Here is a 17800-nt window from a genome sequence, read left to right on the forward strand (position 1 = left end):
ATTGTTATTTACAAATTAAAAGTATGTAAAAAGAGCTATTAAAAACATATTCACATTTCATAATAATAATAATAATAATAATAATAATAGTTATAATAATAATAGTCAAATAACATGAAATAACAATGAAATAAAAACTATGCATTGAAGAAACTGTAAGAGATATCTTTGCTGACGTCATTGTTTACAATTTGCCTCATTTACATATATCAAACAACAAGCTCCGAACAAATAGACACTCTAAACTAAAAGAACATGTCACTCTTGGTATTCGGATTAAATATTGACGAGACTGAGAAATTTGACTTGATAATACAAATTTACAAAGAATGCATGGCTTGGCACCAATTTTTTATAATCATGACGTTCGTTTATTAAAATACTGTCTAACCTGCCACCCACAAATTTGCCGAAAATGCTCCTTTTGCCACGCACTTTTAATTTATGAAGACCACTTATCTGCCATTAGCTGTAATGACATAATGACATAATGACATGGGCACTGATGACATACAGAAAAGATCAACCAGGCTTCGTGCAAGTGATTGACAAGCATCTGTTTACGCAGACAGGTAAGTATTTAAAACAGGAAACTATTGTTACCGGCTTACATTATTCACAGCACGTATCCTGCTAAATTACCGTTTACTCAGTTTTTCTTTTTCGAGTTACATTCTGAAAGCGCTTCTCCCCGCCTAATATCCGCACAAGAATTACCACTGTTCAGCAGCCTTTACCCAGGTAAGCTATTTAAGCTAAGGGAACTCAGAAAACTCGATGAAGAACATCAAGTTAGCTGTCTGTTTTTTTTAAGATGTTACGAACATTGAAAGGTGCGGTTAAGCCACAACGGTGGTACCAGAATTAGACCTGCTTGCACATAAGCTTGCTAGTTTTTCTCAATAACGAGTAAGAATGCGACAGGCTTGTTTCTGTTATCTTGTGTAGTTCAAAATTTGGCTGCTCAATAATTGGCAAAAACTCTGTGGAAACTAAAAACATTTAAAGAAAAATTTGCACCTCGAGAAGATTGCTGGATTAATCAAGTAGCGGTTTTGCGTCTTTACAAGTTATTATATAAGATTACATATATTCTGGAGAACACACGTGCAACAGAATTTGTCATGTTTGTTAGTTTCCGTGAGAAATCTCCTTGTCCAAAACTAGGTCGTTGTATTTTCATAGGACTTTTTAAGAAAGCTTGTCACTCAGGTTACCAGCTAACTTGTTAAGGATAATTCATCGCAGTGAGTTTGCTCATACCAGGGGCACCCAACGGCAGTTTTCTCTCCTATTTTAGGCTATCTGGAGTGCCTTTAAAGCTCTGTAGGTTCTTTTTAGGCCGCGCTATAATATTTTTATCTGTCCGGTCATTCTTGAGTCCGGCCAACTTGAGTCGAAATTACTAGGGCATCTTTGTCCATTTCCCGAAAACCTTAGGTCTTATTTCCTTTCCGAAAATCTTAGCTGACCTTTTTCGGTACTCGAAACGACATTTTTATCAATCCGAGAACACTAGGCCTTAAGTTTAAGAAATTGGTGGGTATTAGGGGCCTACAGAACAGATAATTTACCGAAACGATCCGTTGGGTGCCCCTGTTCATACTTCAGATCTTTTACACCGGAGTCAGGTTAATTAGCTCGCGGAGCTGACGGGAAGTTTGCCGTAGAATGTCCTGAAGTCCGTTTTGGTTTTCTGGCCTCGCGATTCCGTCGCTAGTAATGAAGCCGACTTATAACAAGTCTAGGCGAAGGCTAATTGTCGTGGCTAACATTGCTTAATGCTTCTCCGCCGCAAAAAAAAATACATATATATACCAGCGCGCGCGGACAATACGGCCAGCTACACAGGGCCGGTAAGGCTTTGTCTGCACTATACCGGATAGCTCTTGTATCGTCACCAAAAACATGTCGGATAGGGCTACCGTTCACACACAAAACGCCGCTTTCGTATCGATTTTTGTGCCCGAGTGATGCTGCGTTGCTTTGGTGAATCGTCACATATCAGATAGGTTTTCGTAACACTTTCTTGAGTTGTGCGAACAGAGAATCGAACCGAAACGGCAGTCAACAACGAGGAGCGAGGATTGGATTCTAGAAGAATTAGATGGCGGCGGCAATGGTTCTTCTGTGGTTGTTTTGTTCGCATAAAATGCAATCCAGCATAAAATAGACAAAGCCTTAATGAATGTAAATATATGAAACATTTGAACTGCGATAGAAGAAAGATCATCGCAGTTAGTACGAAACTTAATCAGTTGCGAAAAGAAAGGGTTCTTTTAGGCTTTCTTTTCACAACTGCTTAAGTTGCGTACTAACTGCGAGGATCTTTTTTCTATTTGATCTTTCATCCGCGTTCAAAATATGTTTCATATATTCATAATTAAGAGAATCTTTGCTGGCCTCATTGTTTACATTTCGCCTCATTAGGATATATCAAACAACCAGCTCCGAACAAATGGACACTCTAAACTAAAAGAGCATGTCACTCTTGGTAGTCATTGGTGTGACATGCTGAATATTTTCTGAGAAATTTGCTTTCATAATACTAAAATTTACAAAGAACGTTTGGCTTGGTGGCAAGAGTTGTCATACATTCTTTGCAAATTTGATGCTTATAACGTTCGTTTATCTAAATACTGTTAAACTTTCCACGCACAAATTTTCCGAAAATGTTAATATTGCCAAGCTTTTTCAATTTATGAAGACCATTTAGCTAATTTTGTCAGTAATTATTGTAATGTATGCTAATGAGGCAAAACATTTAAACAACGATCCACTATATTTAAGTGGTTATCGTACGAGAGGATATGACTTTACATAAGGTGTGAAGTTGTTTTATCAGTGCATGGCGATACAATGTATATTTTTACAAACACAATAGAGGATACGGTTAGTGATATACCTCAAGTATCTTTAACATGTTAGTAAGAATTAGCCTGCGTCGTCGACGGACTCTAATAACTGCGGCGGTTATAACCGTCTGCAAATTAGCGCCAAAATCCTTTTTCTAGACCCCTAACAGCGTACCAGCATCTGAGTACTGGTCTCTGATTGGTTATTACCGGGGATCATACTCCGTCAGACTAATAAGAATTTGTTGTTGGTCTGATCACTGAAAACTGATGTTAAAGTTTCGTATGAGGGCTTTTAAATAGTCTAAAGTTAAACTGAAGACCTTAGTTTTCATGTCAAAGTGGACGATAGTTTTTTTTATGAAAGCTATAAACATACCGCGCAAGAAATGTGCTTAAATCTACCTTTACCACTAAATTGCACTAATTATCGTTCAAGTTATTGACAAGTGGTTAACGCAGAAAGTGAAATCTAGCCAGGCAACTATTATTATCCACTCCATGAGGAGCCGCGTAGAGGTGTTAAAACTAATTAGGTTGAGTGACGGTTGCTATGATCGAATTCCTGTTCGAAAGCAGCAATCTATCAACAGTATAGTAAGGAATCTTTTTCAGTCGCGTGTAATGTCTGGATCGAGCTTGCCGCAAAGCAATGAAGTGTTTGTGACTAGAAAGTTTGGCTTCTGTGGAAACGCATAGTTAACTGGAAACGAAAACTCCTCCGATCTGTCCAGACGGGAAGTCTGACTACACATCGACTGTCAGAAACGGAAAAATTTCGGCAAGCTAATTTTCTACATCATTCTCCAATAATTGAATGAAAAATAAAGTCAATCGTCATCCTCCAGTGGTCCGCAAAGGTAAGTGCGATTTTTATGTTTACGTTATATATTTGATCAGCACTCGCGAATTCGTGATTTGGGAAAAAGTGTAACGGCGTCGATCACCAGCTTCCATTTTCCACGTGTGTAGGAACTCTTAGAATCAGAGTCAATACAAAATATATTTTTAAAATGTCTTTTATGATGATATTGTTGCGGTACCGTGTTACTGTTAGTATTTCAGGCGGTAAGAACAAAATAGATGATAGATACTGGCAATTAATGTTCGCACGCTGAGTGCGACAAAAGTGTCCAAAAATACCGGCTAAATATTTACGGTTTTATTGTGTAAAGGCAAAAGACATAGTTAGGTCACAGTTGTTCTCTCGGGTGTGTCGCCTGAGAACAATAAGCAATCGGGTGCGTCGCCTTTCTTCGTGAGCTAACTCCGATAATAATATTAGAAATTTCTTCACAGAGAGATTTTGAACTCGGTCGTTCTTATCTCGGGTGAGTCGCCTGATAAGGACGAGCAATCGGGTGTGTCGCCTTTGCTTTGCCGCGTTTAATACTCGCTGCACATCGACGATAAATTTATTTTCCTCCGGGTTTTTGAATTTTCCGGAGGTTTTTGACTGAACCGGAAATATTCGACTGCACGCAGTGAGTGAATGTTGATTGCTGTAAACTTTTTACAACGCACTGGGGCTCGTATTGCACCGAAAATGTGGTTTTAAACTGTCAACAGCACTCCCGTAAACAATAGGCCTCCTGTAGTGATCGAAGAAAAATTTGGATGGCAAAATCGGCTGCTGAGGCATGCGGCTCGCCATGCATCATTCAAAGCACGTATCCTGCTAAATTGCCCTTTACTCCGTTTGTTTTCCGAGTTAGATTTTGAAAGCACTTGTTCTCCGCCAGATAGCCGAACAAGAACCACCACTGCTCAGCATCTGTCACTCAGGTAAGCTATTTAAGCTAGGGGAACCGAAAAACCCGATGAAGAACACCAATTCAGCTGTGTTTTTCGTGAGGTTACGAACACTGCAAGGTTCGGTTTAGATACGATGGTGGTGAAAGACCTGGTTACACACGAGCTAGCTTTTGTTAATGAAATGACGAGTTGGAATGCGACAGGCTTTTTTTATTTTTATTCTCTTGTGTAGTTCAAGATTTGCTTTCTTTATAACAGGCAAAGCAGCTGTGAAAAATACTGAAGAAAAAAATTGATAAGGAAAAATTTGCATTTCAAGAAGATTGATTGAGTAAACAAGTAGCAGTTTTTCGTCTTTCCAAGTTATTTAATATATAATTATACCAAGTTATACTTCCTGGCATACACGCAAGCAAAAAGTTGTAAAGTTTATTACTTTCCTTGAGTGAAATCTTCTTGTTCAAAACTGGCCCGCTGTATTTTCATAGGACTTTTAAGGAAAGCTTGTCACTCAGGACACCTGCAAACTTGTTGAGGATAATTCATCACGACAAGTTTGTTCATTCTTCAGATCTTTTACACCGGAATCAGGTTGATGCTTTTTGCCCGCGGGGCTGGCGGAATATTTGCCGAAGTTTTTTCCGAAGTCCGTTTTCATTTTTCTGGCCTCGCGATTCCGTCGTTGAGGTATCTCTCTTTCGGTGCCATAAGAAGTCGACATCTATCAAGTCTAGGCAAAGGCTAATTGTCATTGCGAACACCGCTGAAGGCTTCTTCGCCACAAAAAAAAAAAAAAAAATACAGATATATGCAAGCGCGCCCTGACAATATTGCAAGCTACTCAGGCTGAATGTTTATTGCATAGTTGGCTTTATAATCCAAGTTATATTCCTTTATGCCAAATTGATATAATGCGAAGTTGGAATAATATTGAACCTGTGTAGGACGTTACATCTCTTAGCCGAGGCTAATTAAGCTTTACAATATCAGAGTGCAGAAGATGGCGTGAAGATACAGGATGTTAATGTTTATTTCACTCAACGTACGCTGTGCTCGGGTACCTTGATGTACCCGCGATTCCCCCCCCCACTTCGATGGCCACCTCACAGAATTTCGAGTCTTAAGGCTGATGTCGTGCGATCAATTCTTTGCCTTCTGACCGAATTTGTGCGTCGTTTGCGCATATTTCAAATTTTGATTTGAACAGCCGTTTCCAGATAGATATGGACTATTCAAAGCAGCAGTTTTGTTGTGAAAAAAATAAGGTCATTTTAATCGCCAAAATGCTAAGGAAGCAGATATTTAAACGAAGACCCTGGAAACGAAGGATTCAGTCTAATTTAAGACTTGGTCGAGTTTTTATGTCAATATGAATGATAGTTTTTTATAAAAACACTGCTGAAATATACCACGTAATAAGAAATGAGCTTAATTTTACTTTGCCGCTAAACTGTTCAAATTATCGTACAAGTTATAATGCCAAGTTAGAATAATATTGAACCAGCCGAGGCTAATTAGTCTTTGTTTATTATATCAAAGTGCAGAAGATACAGGACGTTAATGTTTATTTCGCTCGAGGTTCGCTGTGTTCGGGTACCTTTGTGTACCCGTTTTTCTCCCATGGCCACCTCACAGAATCTCTAGTCTTAAGGCTGATTTCGAGCGATCAGTTCTTTGCCTACTAACCGAATTTGTTCGTCGTTTGCGCATATTTCAAATTTTGATTTCAACAGCCGTTTCCAGATAGATATGGACTATTCAAAGCAGCAGTTTTGTTGTGAAAAAAATAAGGTCATTTCAATCGCCAAAAAGCTAATTAAGCAGATATTTAAACGAAGACCCTGGAAACCTTCAGCACAAATCGCCGCAAAAACGAACAGCAATTATACACGACTTACCTTTCAATAACAGTGAAAGGAATAATTTTTTAGATACAAAATATATACGGTTGTGATGAACATGCACCAGTTAGAACCCACAAACTTGACTACGGAGACCTGATCTTTCTAAATGAAGGAAAGGATTTTAACTAGAGTTAAACCTTAAATGCCAGCCTTGCAACAGCTGCAACGGAAGTTTTATAGGAAACTTCGACCACCCATTGTCTGTTTTCCTTTGACGAGAACATAATATCAGCGGCGAAAACATGATAGACAAGTAAAGATAAACGATAAAAAGGAACAACGTTTCGGGGTCGTCATGACGCCATTATCAAGTTCGAAGTGATAGAAATAATTGAAACGAAACGAAACGTTGTTCCTTTTGATCGTTTATCTTTACTTGTCTATGTATAACCAAACCTTTACTTATAAGGAAAACATGTTAACATGAAGAAATAATAGGAAAGGGAAATAGCAATACAATAAAAAATATGCAATAAAGAAACTACACGAGAATCCTCGTGACGTCTTTGTTTACATTTTCATACTTGTAACGTTCGTTTATCAAAATACTGTTTAAGCTACCACGAACAAATTTTCGGAAAATGCTAAGTCTCCCAAGTTCTTTAAATTTACGAAGACCATTTATCTTTCAGTAGCTGGTTTTATCCTTTATGCTAATAATGTATACTAATGAGGCAAAACATTTAAACAAGGATCCGCTATATCGGAGTGCTTATCGTACTAGAGGATATCACGTGACATAAGATATGAGCCGGGTTGTTTATCAGTGCATGGCGATACAATGTCTTTTTTTACAAACAGAATAGAGGATACGGTTGGTGATGCACCTCAAGAATCCTTAACAGGTTAGAAGAATCTGTTGTTGATCTGACTATTCAGATCACTGAAAACTGATGTTAATAAAAGTTTCGTAAGAGGGAAACAGTCTAATTAAAGAGCTTAGTTTTTAAGTCAAGGTGGATGATAGTTTTTTAATGAAAGTTATAAATATACCTCAATCTTTTTACAGGTAAATTGAACAAATTATCGTGCGATTTATTTGTTGGCTTCACACTACAAGTTAAGTTAGTTTTAAGTAAGCACTTGATTCAAGTGCACTTGAAAATCTGAAGTCGCACTTTAGAAATCTTGGCTTCACACCTGGTGACAAAGTATTTGCTTGAAGCACAAGCTGTCAATCATCTTTCGCGGTTAAATCAGAAATGCGATTGCTCGACGGAAAATCATGGAGCCTTTGCAACGGAAAAACGTTTCATGTTGTTTACTCTTTATTTTGTCTTTAATTTTAACTCAGAGAGTTTTAACATTACAGGAAATGCATAGGTACTTCATTGTTTACGAGTACTTGGCGACGACACGGAACAGGCGAATGTGACATCTTCTGTGTTTGTCGAGAATGGTTCAGCAACGTGGTTTTCAGCAAAGAAATCGCCACAGGGTTTGGGCATGGCCTCGTCCACAAAATTGGTTTACACTGCTTTTAGCTAACTGCGACATGGATCCGCTTTGGAAAATGCATTTCCGCGTGACTCGTCCAATCATCAGCGCTTTGTGAGATTTGGTACGCGGAGTCCTCAAACTGCTAGGCGTATCTCCAGCCATCCATTTTGATTCTTTTGGATAGATTTTAGTTCACGGCAAAATGTTTATCTGTCCTGGCACCGCAGCACGTGGCTTTCAGTTGGTTTCCCTTTTCCTATTGGTCAAGTACGTTCTCAAGTGTGGTGTTGGCCATACTTGGCGGCGTACTTCGGCTTCTTTGAACTACGAACGTTTCCATGGTCACTAAGTAAAGTTCAAGTTGGTAGGTTTTACCCCTTCACACTCAAAGTAGGTTTCAAGTGCACTTAAATCATACTTACAAGCTCTAGTGTGAAGCCAACTATTGACAAGTGGTTCACGCAGTAAGTGAAATCTACATAGGAACCTGGTACTATAAATATCAGCTCACATTATTCAAAGCACGTATCCTGCTAAATTGCCCTTTACTTAGTTTGTTTTTAGAGTTACATTTTAAGCTAAAGGAACTGAAAAACTCGATGAAGAACACCAAGTCAGCTGTCTTTTTTGTGATGTTACAAACAGTGCAAGGTTCGGTTTGCATTCGTTGGTGGTAGCGGAGTGACCTGATTACACACGAGCTAGTTTTCCTCTGTAATAAATTAGAATACGACAAGTTTTGTTTATTCTCTAGTATAGTTCAAAATATGGTTGCTCTATAAAAGCCTTAACAGTTGTGGAAAATAGAAATTCGAAAAGGAAAATCTCTGTATCTCGAGAGGATTTCTGGAGTAAACAAGCACCAGTTTTGCGTTTCCAAGTTATTATATAACGAGTTTTATATTCTGGTGTACAGACGGGCAACAAAATTTGTCAAGTTTGTTAGTTTCCTTGAGAAATCTCCTGGTTCAAATCGAGGGCGTGTATTTTTGTAGGACTTTTTACGAAAGCTTGTCACTCAGGACTCCAGCTAACTTGTTGATGATAATTCAAGCTTCAGATCTTTTACACCGGAACATTGTAAAGGCCATCGAAAAACTTGTCAAGGAAAAATTGAATTCTAGGTTAAAACTATGTATTTCTCGCGCTCGGAGAATACCAGCAGGTACACGGAGTAATCGATTTTATCATCCAACTTATTTTCGTTCATGTTATATCCTTAGTAGATATGAAAACAATCAGTTCTTTTGTAACAAAAAAAAGCGTCAATTACAAGACCTTAATCGAAACATCAGTGAACCCGTTTTTTTTCTTGACAGCTTAAAAAATACAATATACAAATACTGAATTTAACATGCATTTTTCGTTGGAGAGGGAACATTTTATTCAGAATTATTTCCAGCACTGAGGAATCGGGTGAAGGAACAATTTCTGTTCTGTAAGTGGCCTGAAAGAAATATCTTGTTCCGCTGTGTCCGAATTGAATGAATGAGATGGTTGTAACTTTTCATTTTAATTCTTTTAATGGGTCTCAAATATCTAAGAAAGAATCAGTTCCGAAACAGTTTTGCCCGGGAGTTTTAAAAAGATAGGGAAAAGTAATGTTTAAAGGAGGAATTTTTTTTATGTCAAAGTGGATGATAGTTTTTTATAAAAGCTATAAATATACCGCGCAAGAAACTAATGAGCTTAAATCTGACTTTACCGCTAAATTGCACTAATTATCGTGCAAGTAACTGACAAGTGGTTAACGCAGAAAGTGAAATCTACCTAGGGATCTGTTATTACTGGTTCACATCATTCAAAGCACGTATCCTGCTAATTATTGCCCTTTACTCTGTCTGTTTTCCGAGTTAGATTTTGAAAGCGCTTGTTCTCCGTCGGATAGCCGAAAAAGAATCGCCACTGCTCAGCATCTTTCAGGCTCAGGTAAGCTATTTAAGCTAAAGGGACCGAAAATCTCGATGAAGAACACCAAATCAGGTGTCTTTTTTGAGGCTACGAACACTGCAAGGTACGGTTTAGATACGGTGGTTGTAAAAGACCTGGTTATACACGAGCTAGCTTTTCTCACTGACGAGTTGGAATGCGACAGGGTCTTACAATGCTATTCTCTTATGTAGTTCAAGATTTGTTTGCTCTATAACAGGCAAAACAGATGTTAAAAGTACGAAAAAAATCGATAAGAAAAAAATTGCATTTCGAGAAGATTGATGGAGTAAACAAGTAGCAGTTTTTCGTCTTTCCAAGTTATTTCTATATAACGAGTTACATTTTATGGCGTACAGGCAGGCAAAAAAACTGTCAAGTTTGTTACTTTCCTTGAGAAATCTTCTTGTTCAAAACTAGCGCGTGATATTTTCATTGGACTTATATTAAGGAAAGCTTGTCACTCATGACACCTGCAAACTTGCTGAGGACAATTCATCACAGTACGTTTGTTCATACTTCAGATCTTTTACACCGGAATCAGGTTGATTAGCCTGCGGAGCCAGCGGAATGTTTGCCGAAGATTTTCCCGAATTCCATTTTCATTTTTCTGGCCTCGCGATTCCGTCGCTCGTAATGCTCTCTTTCGGCGCCATAAGAAGACGACTTTTAAGTCTAGGCGGAGGCTATTTGTCATGGCTAACACCGCTGGAGGCTTCTATCCACTCAGGCTAAATTTTAATTGAATAGTTGGCTTTATATTCCAAATTATATTCGTTCATGTTATATTCTTAGTGGATATGAAAACAATCAGTTTTCTAGTACCAAAATTGCATCAATATTTATTACAAGACCAGAAAACGAAGCATGAAACTTTTTTCTTATCAACTAAAAGATATATAAATACTGAATTTTAACATACATTTCTTGTTGCAGAGAGACGTATTTTTTCAGAATTGTTTCCAGCACTGACGAGCCGGGTATTTTGCTTCCTGGTAAGGCATATATTGAAACATTCTTGTTCTGAAACGCTTTCTTTCTTCCTTTTTTTTCTTTTTTTCAAATAGAACAAAAAGGTTATCTATTATTTATACCAAGTAGTTTTTCACAGGTCTTAATAGTACCTCGAACACTCGGATCATACAGCAGCTCATGAAAAATACTCAGTGCCCTCTAAAAGTGAAATTCATGTTAAAAAATGAACAAAACGGCAGCTTAATACAATAAATCCGTTAACGGGAACGAAAACTAAATGACACTTTATTTGCAAAAGATGAAAGAGTACCATGGTTAATGTAACATCGCGCGCAATCAGTGATCGGTAGCCTAAGGACTGTTTTCGATGGTGAGGCAAGCGTAACCTTTGCCACTGTAAAACGCGTGCACAAACTGTACAACGTTTTGAACTTTTCTTTGCGCTTGCTTTCGAAAGAGTTAGTATGGAATCTTTTGTGTTTAAATGTGTTTTCGGGATCACTGGCTAGTCACACCATTAGTGAAGAATTCCATCTGTTTTCCTTTGCTTTCTTTTCTTTGAAATTTATGATTTAAAATTTCAGTGAAATAACCAGGTTCTACAGTAGGAAAACAGTTGGCCGTGGATAGTGAATGCTACCTGGTTTAGTAACATTGCTTCGGTTTCCATTTACAAATTTATGAATATGTAAACACTTTTGCTAAACAGATCCAGACCAACAAAGAAACATAATCCCTTCGCTTTTTTTTCTTTCAGAGAGATGGCTAATTCTTCCAATCAGCAAAACGGAACACAAAATAAAACAAGTTTCCAGTGGTTTTCTCAGTCTGAGTGCATTGCCTGGCTTACAGTAGTCATGACCGAGTCTGTTACTATAGTAACCCTTAATATCCTTACGGTTATTGTTTTTATCAAAAACCGCAGTCTTCGTAAGCGCAGCATGTACCTGGTGATCAACCTGGCAGTTGCAGATATGTTTGTTGGAGGATGTTCAGAAATCACATATTTTGTGTCCTTTGGAGAATTATGCTTCTTTTGGAATACCCAAAGACCACCTTTGCTTGTTGAATTTTACATGGCGTCCTTGTTTCTTGCATCTTCTCTGGCAAACCTCACTGCTATCTCGCTAGAACGAGCGCACGCGACATTTCGTCCTTTCAGACATCGATTTATTAAAAAGTGGGTGTTTGGTTTTATTATTACATTCATTTGGGTTACATCTGGGCTGGTACCAATTGCTTCTTATTCTTATTTAAGTTCTCCACGATTGATATATGTAGCTTGTTCATCGATAGGCTATTGTTTATTTGTTATTTGTGTTTCTTATGTGTCCATTGCTGTCAAAATTTCTTGTGGGGATCATCCTCAGCACCATGGTGCAGCCAGCAGAGAAAGAAAACTAACAAAGACATTGCTCATTTTGACTGTGGCATCTTTAGTGCTGTTCCTCCCGTTTACAATATTTACTGTTCTGCGATTCTATTTACATTTTTTTCTTTCTTACCGGGTGTATTCTCATCTCTCTTTCGCTTTCATCGTTTTGCTTTATGCAAACTCCCTTGTCAATCCTATTTTATATGCAGTCAGAATGCCAGAGTTTAAAAGAGCTCTCGTTTCACTTTTTCGACGTCAGCAAAGACAACTTGAGATTATTCCCCTTGGTTACTTGTGATTACTAAGGGTATTTGTTGCCATGTAATTTTGTCATAGCGACAAAATATAATAAAAAAAGAGGGCACTAGAAAAAGAACTTGCAGTGTGGTTCGTGTTTTAAGTCATATTCATATTGCAAACGGACCATAATAGATGAAATCTTGATAAATATTAATATGGAATTTTGAGCAATTATCCTTCTTATGTTTTACAATGATGTATGTTAGTGCATTTCAGTTTAGGGTTGTTTATATCAGCGGTCGGGACAGATCCCTCTCTCATTTGATGTTGCAATTTAGTTACACAAAAAACAATTGATAAAAATGAATGGAAAATATTATTTCAGAATGCCAGTCCGAAGGTCCTTATGATAGCTCGTTGATAGACGAGAGAAGGGTGTGTGCTGATAACTAGTTATTAATAATAAATATAGAGCATGGTTCCTGCGACATGCGAGAAATTTGGGAGGCCTGATTCACGAAGCCCTCTCAAGTAAAGATGTCTCTTCAGTATTGTTCCTTAATAAAAGCCTATTGTAGGAATATCGATAGTCTATTGTAAATGGGGCAATACTTAGAATACGTCTTTACTTAGGAGGGTCTCACTAATGTAGCTCCTGGAGTTATAACAAGTATTCTTCTAATTGTTACATTATCGTCGTTTGTCTATGGCGTCGTGTCTAATTTATGTAGCTGTTAGAAGATCTTCTAGTTAGGTGGTTACTAGTTGATCTGGTCGTTTAGGTCGGTAACTTGTTATTTAATTTTATAACAGTAAAGCTACAGGTATAGAGAAATAGCGCATTATTTAGTGGAGCACTAATATTATTTATTTAGCACATTATTTAGTGGACTTGAGTATAATCGTTACCAAGTTTCAATTGTTTCTTTATACCACTCACTTTCTCAGGAAGTTTTCCTCTTTTAGGGCTATTTCTTATTGTCCAAGCAGACTGACCTTAAATAGTAATAAAAAATAACGAGTTTTTGGTGCTTAAGCTGATCACCTGGCCAAATCAATGAGGCTGAACACGGCGTTGAAGTGGTGAAGCTAACACGATTCTGATTCCTATGATTATAAGACCAGCACAAGAATTGACAGAATGTCCTCATAGCGATCATTCTGTTTTGTTTGGTAAGGAATTGCAAAGTGCTACTTTTGTGTTTAAATAATAACCTTTTGTATTATGAAAACGTTTGTTAGATTAAATAACCGCACTTTCTGCATGATTTTTACCTGCGCTCAAAGATCCCAGCCGAATAAAGCGCATATGTATTTTATTTTTCGATCGAAATCAACGCTATTGTTCATACATTTGACAACAAAATAATTGAGAAACCAATTTGTGCTCTGCCTTCATTGAACGAAACCAAAGCTTTCGACACTCATTTGAAAACTGCTCTTTAAGTCATCTTGAATTTTTAAAGTAACTTTTACCTCAGCTCGATGAGTATACAGTAATTCATTTAGCTAACTTATTTATAGCATTTAAGACTTCTTTAGTACACTCTGTGATTATACATGTATTCACATATATTAAGTTAGGTGTTTTTAATAGATTGTTGAAATCAATTTTACTTTTGTTTTCATTTTGCTTTACTTTGGCTTGTGATTCCTTAGTAAAACTCGTTTCATTCTTTCTCAACCAATGAGAAGAAAAACCAAAACCAATCGCGACTTGTCCACACCGTTATTTCCCTGGTCCCTGTCTACTTCTGTTATGATTAGCTGAAGCAAGTACTTTAGCGTTTGGTTGAACGACAATCAGTTGAAAACTGATCTAAAATCATTTTGCTTTAGCTGAACTTGAGACTGATATTATGTAGACATCAAAACGTTCCTGCTCATTTTGTCACAATTGGTTATTATTATTGTAAAGAGTATTTAACATTTTTCCCTGATTTTAACTGTAAGACGTGAAATTTCAATACATATTGGATGATATTCAAGAGAGGATGATATTATAATCGTTATCTGATTTCTAGTGAATAAGCACTGAAGTCACAATATAGCTATTTGATGGTATATGGTTATTAATACTAGTGTACTTTTTTTTAGGTTCGATACATAATCAATGCAATTATTTGTATATGTGTTAGCTTTAGAATCGTTAGTTAAGATTGAACTAATGTTTCGATACTTATTTGATCAGTTTTGATCGATGTATCTTTCATTCATGTCTATTTTAAAAGGCTAGGCTATGTACAAAGGAGCTTCAAGAAATAAAACTTAAACTAATTGCTAGTTAACCTTATGGTGCATATTTTGACACAGTTCCACGCAGCTCCGATCTTAACTTTTGGCGAGGCTTCACTATTTCACCGAACGATTTGTTTCGAGCTTGACCTGGCTTTTTCACCTCCACTTGATTTAACGTTCTACAAATGCTCAGCTTTGTTGGCGGGGTAAAGTATCACCCTCCCCCCCCCCCCCCCCCCTGGATATGCTTGTAACTCAATAACCGATTAAGACCACAGCAACCCAAGGTCAAGCTGTGAGCGTATGATCATCTTGCTAGTGGTCACGGCCAAAATGTAAGGGTTGGATGGGAATATTTAGGAACACTAATATAAGGCACAAACAGGTTACGGCAAGAAAGGTAAAAAATCTGACACAAATTCGTTGCTATGGTAACATAACGTGAGCCAACACCAGCCGACCTCATCATTTCTTCCCAGATAAAATTCTGAAAACGTCCTGAAGTCTCAGGACGTTTGTTCAAATATTAAAAAAAGTTATTCAGCTTCAAAGTCGTCCCTGTCAGAATTCCCCCCCTTCCCGGTCTAGGTAGGATTAATTGGCATTTACTCTGCACTACTCCTGTTGTAAATGACAAGTTGAGTGTATTGGTAGATCGTCCGAACTAGTAATCGGAAGGTGATAGGCTCGACTCCTATTCAGAGAACCTTTCTCCGAGTAAGCCTGTGTCACTGACTGAATAATACATCACTTTCATAGTGATTTCTATTCGTAACATGACTAAAGGTTCATAAAGTTATAGACGCTTTGGTTTGAAGTTTCATCGGATCGGCTTCGAATCAACGATTCATTTTGCAGAGAATATACAGTTTTGCTCACGTCAATAAAGAGTGTAACTATGGCGACGTATGGTTCTCGATCGCATGTAATCTAGACTCTAAGAGGGATTGTTACGAAAAATTGTTGCGTGACCGTATGCTAATTTAGTCTAGAATATTCTTGCATATTTAATTAGTTTTGCATCATAATGACTCAGCAGTTTCTGAAGCCGTTTACGTATGATCCTGTAAATAGATTTATATTGTAATGTTACTTTATTTAGTTGCGCCGGAAAGTTCTAGAATCTTACGCTCACTAGTATATAAGCAAATCGGTTTAGGTTTTAGAGAAGTTGTTGTTTATGAGAAGAGAGTACGTGTTTATTGTAGTGTGACAAAGGTCACGTGTAAAGTTTGGTAGAGGCCGTGTTTATTGAATTGTGACAGAGGTCGCGTGTATATTTGGCAGAGGCCGTGTTTAATCAAGTGTGACAGAGGTCGAACTGTAATTTACAAGCCTAGCGTGTGCTTGTTGTGAAGTTTCGTGTGGAATTTACTATGCTCATTTGGAATAAACCTTGTTGTTGTTCCGACAACCCTGCGTTCTGTTTAGACTTCGAACTATTCGCCACTCAGAAAACGAACTCGTAACAGGGATTTATGTCCACATTTGGAGGTTTTGGCGGAAATATCAGGGTCTCGACAAAAAATGTCTTCGGCTCGCACAAATAATTAGTTTCGGGCTCGTAGGATTGCACATCAACCAACCTCTTCATTCATGAGAACTTCAAAAACTATTTTGAAGTCGTTTTGAGTGAGCCATTCGTTCACAAAGGCCAAATCTTGTCCATGTGAAACTCCCAAACTCCATTTTGGTCCCAAACTACGAAAAACCTACGCACGCCGATTCCTCTAGAACTAAAGGAAAATCCTTGATGTACCCGCGATTCCCCCATGCCCACCTCACAGAATCTCTAGTCTTAAGGCTGATATCGAGCGATCAGTTCTTTGCCTACTAACCGAATTTGTTCGTCGTTTGCGCATATTTCAGATTTTGATTTGAACAGCCGGTTCCAGATAGGTTAGCATGGACTATTCAAAGCAGCAGTGTTTTTGTGAGAAATATATCCAAGGCTGGCTTTTTAAATTTTTAAACTTAAAAGTTTTGTCTCAGTTCAACGCCTTTTCTTAATTTGGTCTCAATAGTCATTTTTTGAGGTTGTTATTTTAAGTTCATGTCCATCACAACCGTATAAATTTTCTCAACGATTATTCCTTTTCATTTGTTATTGAAGTCGAGAACAATTGCTGCTCGTTTCTGCGGCAATGTGTGCTGAAGGTTTCCACTTTTGGGTCTTCGTTGAAATGTCAGCTTCCTTAGCTTTTAAAATTTGTGACTAAAATTATATATTTCTGGTCACAAAAACACTGTTGCTTTGAATAGTCAAAGCTAATCTTTCTGGAACCGGCTGTTCAAATCAAAATTTGAAATATGCGCAAACGGCGCACAAATTCGGTTAGTAGGCAAAGAACTGATCGCACGACATCAGCCTTAAGACTCGAGATTCTGTGAGGTGGCCATGGGGGAATCGCGGGTACATCAAGGTACCCGAGCACAGCGTACCTTGAGCGAAATAAACATTAAAATCCTGTATCTACACGCCATCCTCTGCACTCTGATGTTAGGCCTCGGCTGGAGAGATGGAATTACCAAGGGGTGTACAGTCCTACGATGGTTCAATATTTTTCCAACTTGCCATTATAACTTGCACGATAGTTTGTACAATTTGACAGTAAAGTAAAATTAAGTTCATTTCCTGAGTGGTATATTTATTGCTTTCATAAAAAAAACTATCATTCCTATTGACATAAAAACGTAAGTCTTAAATTAGACTGAATCCCTCTCACGAAACGTTAATATCATTTATCAGTGATCTGAAAAGTCAGATCAACAACAGTATTGTACTAACATTTAAAAGATACTTGAGGTACATCACCAACCGTATTCTCTTGTTATATCATCATGCACTGAAAAAAGAACCGCATATCTTAAATCAAGTGCTCTCTCGTACGATAACCACTCTGATTTTGAAGATGTTTGCTCAAATGTTTCGCCTCATTAGCATACATTTGAATAAGGGCAAAACTTGCTACTGACAGACAAATGATCAGACAAATGATGAACAGCAATTGTTCTCGACTTCAATAACAAATGAGAAAAATAACAAATTTGAGAACAATTATACGGTTGTGGTGGACATGAACTCAAAG

At 37.7% G+C, this 17800-nt stretch overlaps 1 long non-coding RNA gene across 1 annotated transcript in view; it reads left to right on the forward strand.

The window, feature by feature from the left end:
- The window catches only part of LOC146464044 (uncharacterized), a 198706-nt gene extending 186603 nt beyond the window's left edge, over positions 1 to 12103 (forward strand). The window contains exon 3 of the long non-coding RNA XR_014856732.1: positions 11616 to 12103. This is a non-coding gene — a long non-coding RNA (uncharacterized LOC146464044). The remainder of the gene's footprint in view (positions 1 to 11615) is intronic.
- The last annotated feature ends 5697 nt before the right edge of the window (positions 12104 to 17800 follow it).

This window comes from Pavona decussata, unplaced genomic scaffold, assembly GCF_977016875.1.
Source record: "Pavona decussata unplaced genomic scaffold, jaPavDecu1.1 SCAFFOLD_169, whole genome shotgun sequence".
NCBI classification, from domain to species: domain Eukaryota; kingdom Metazoa; phylum Cnidaria; class Anthozoa; order Scleractinia; family Agariciidae; genus Pavona; species Pavona decussata.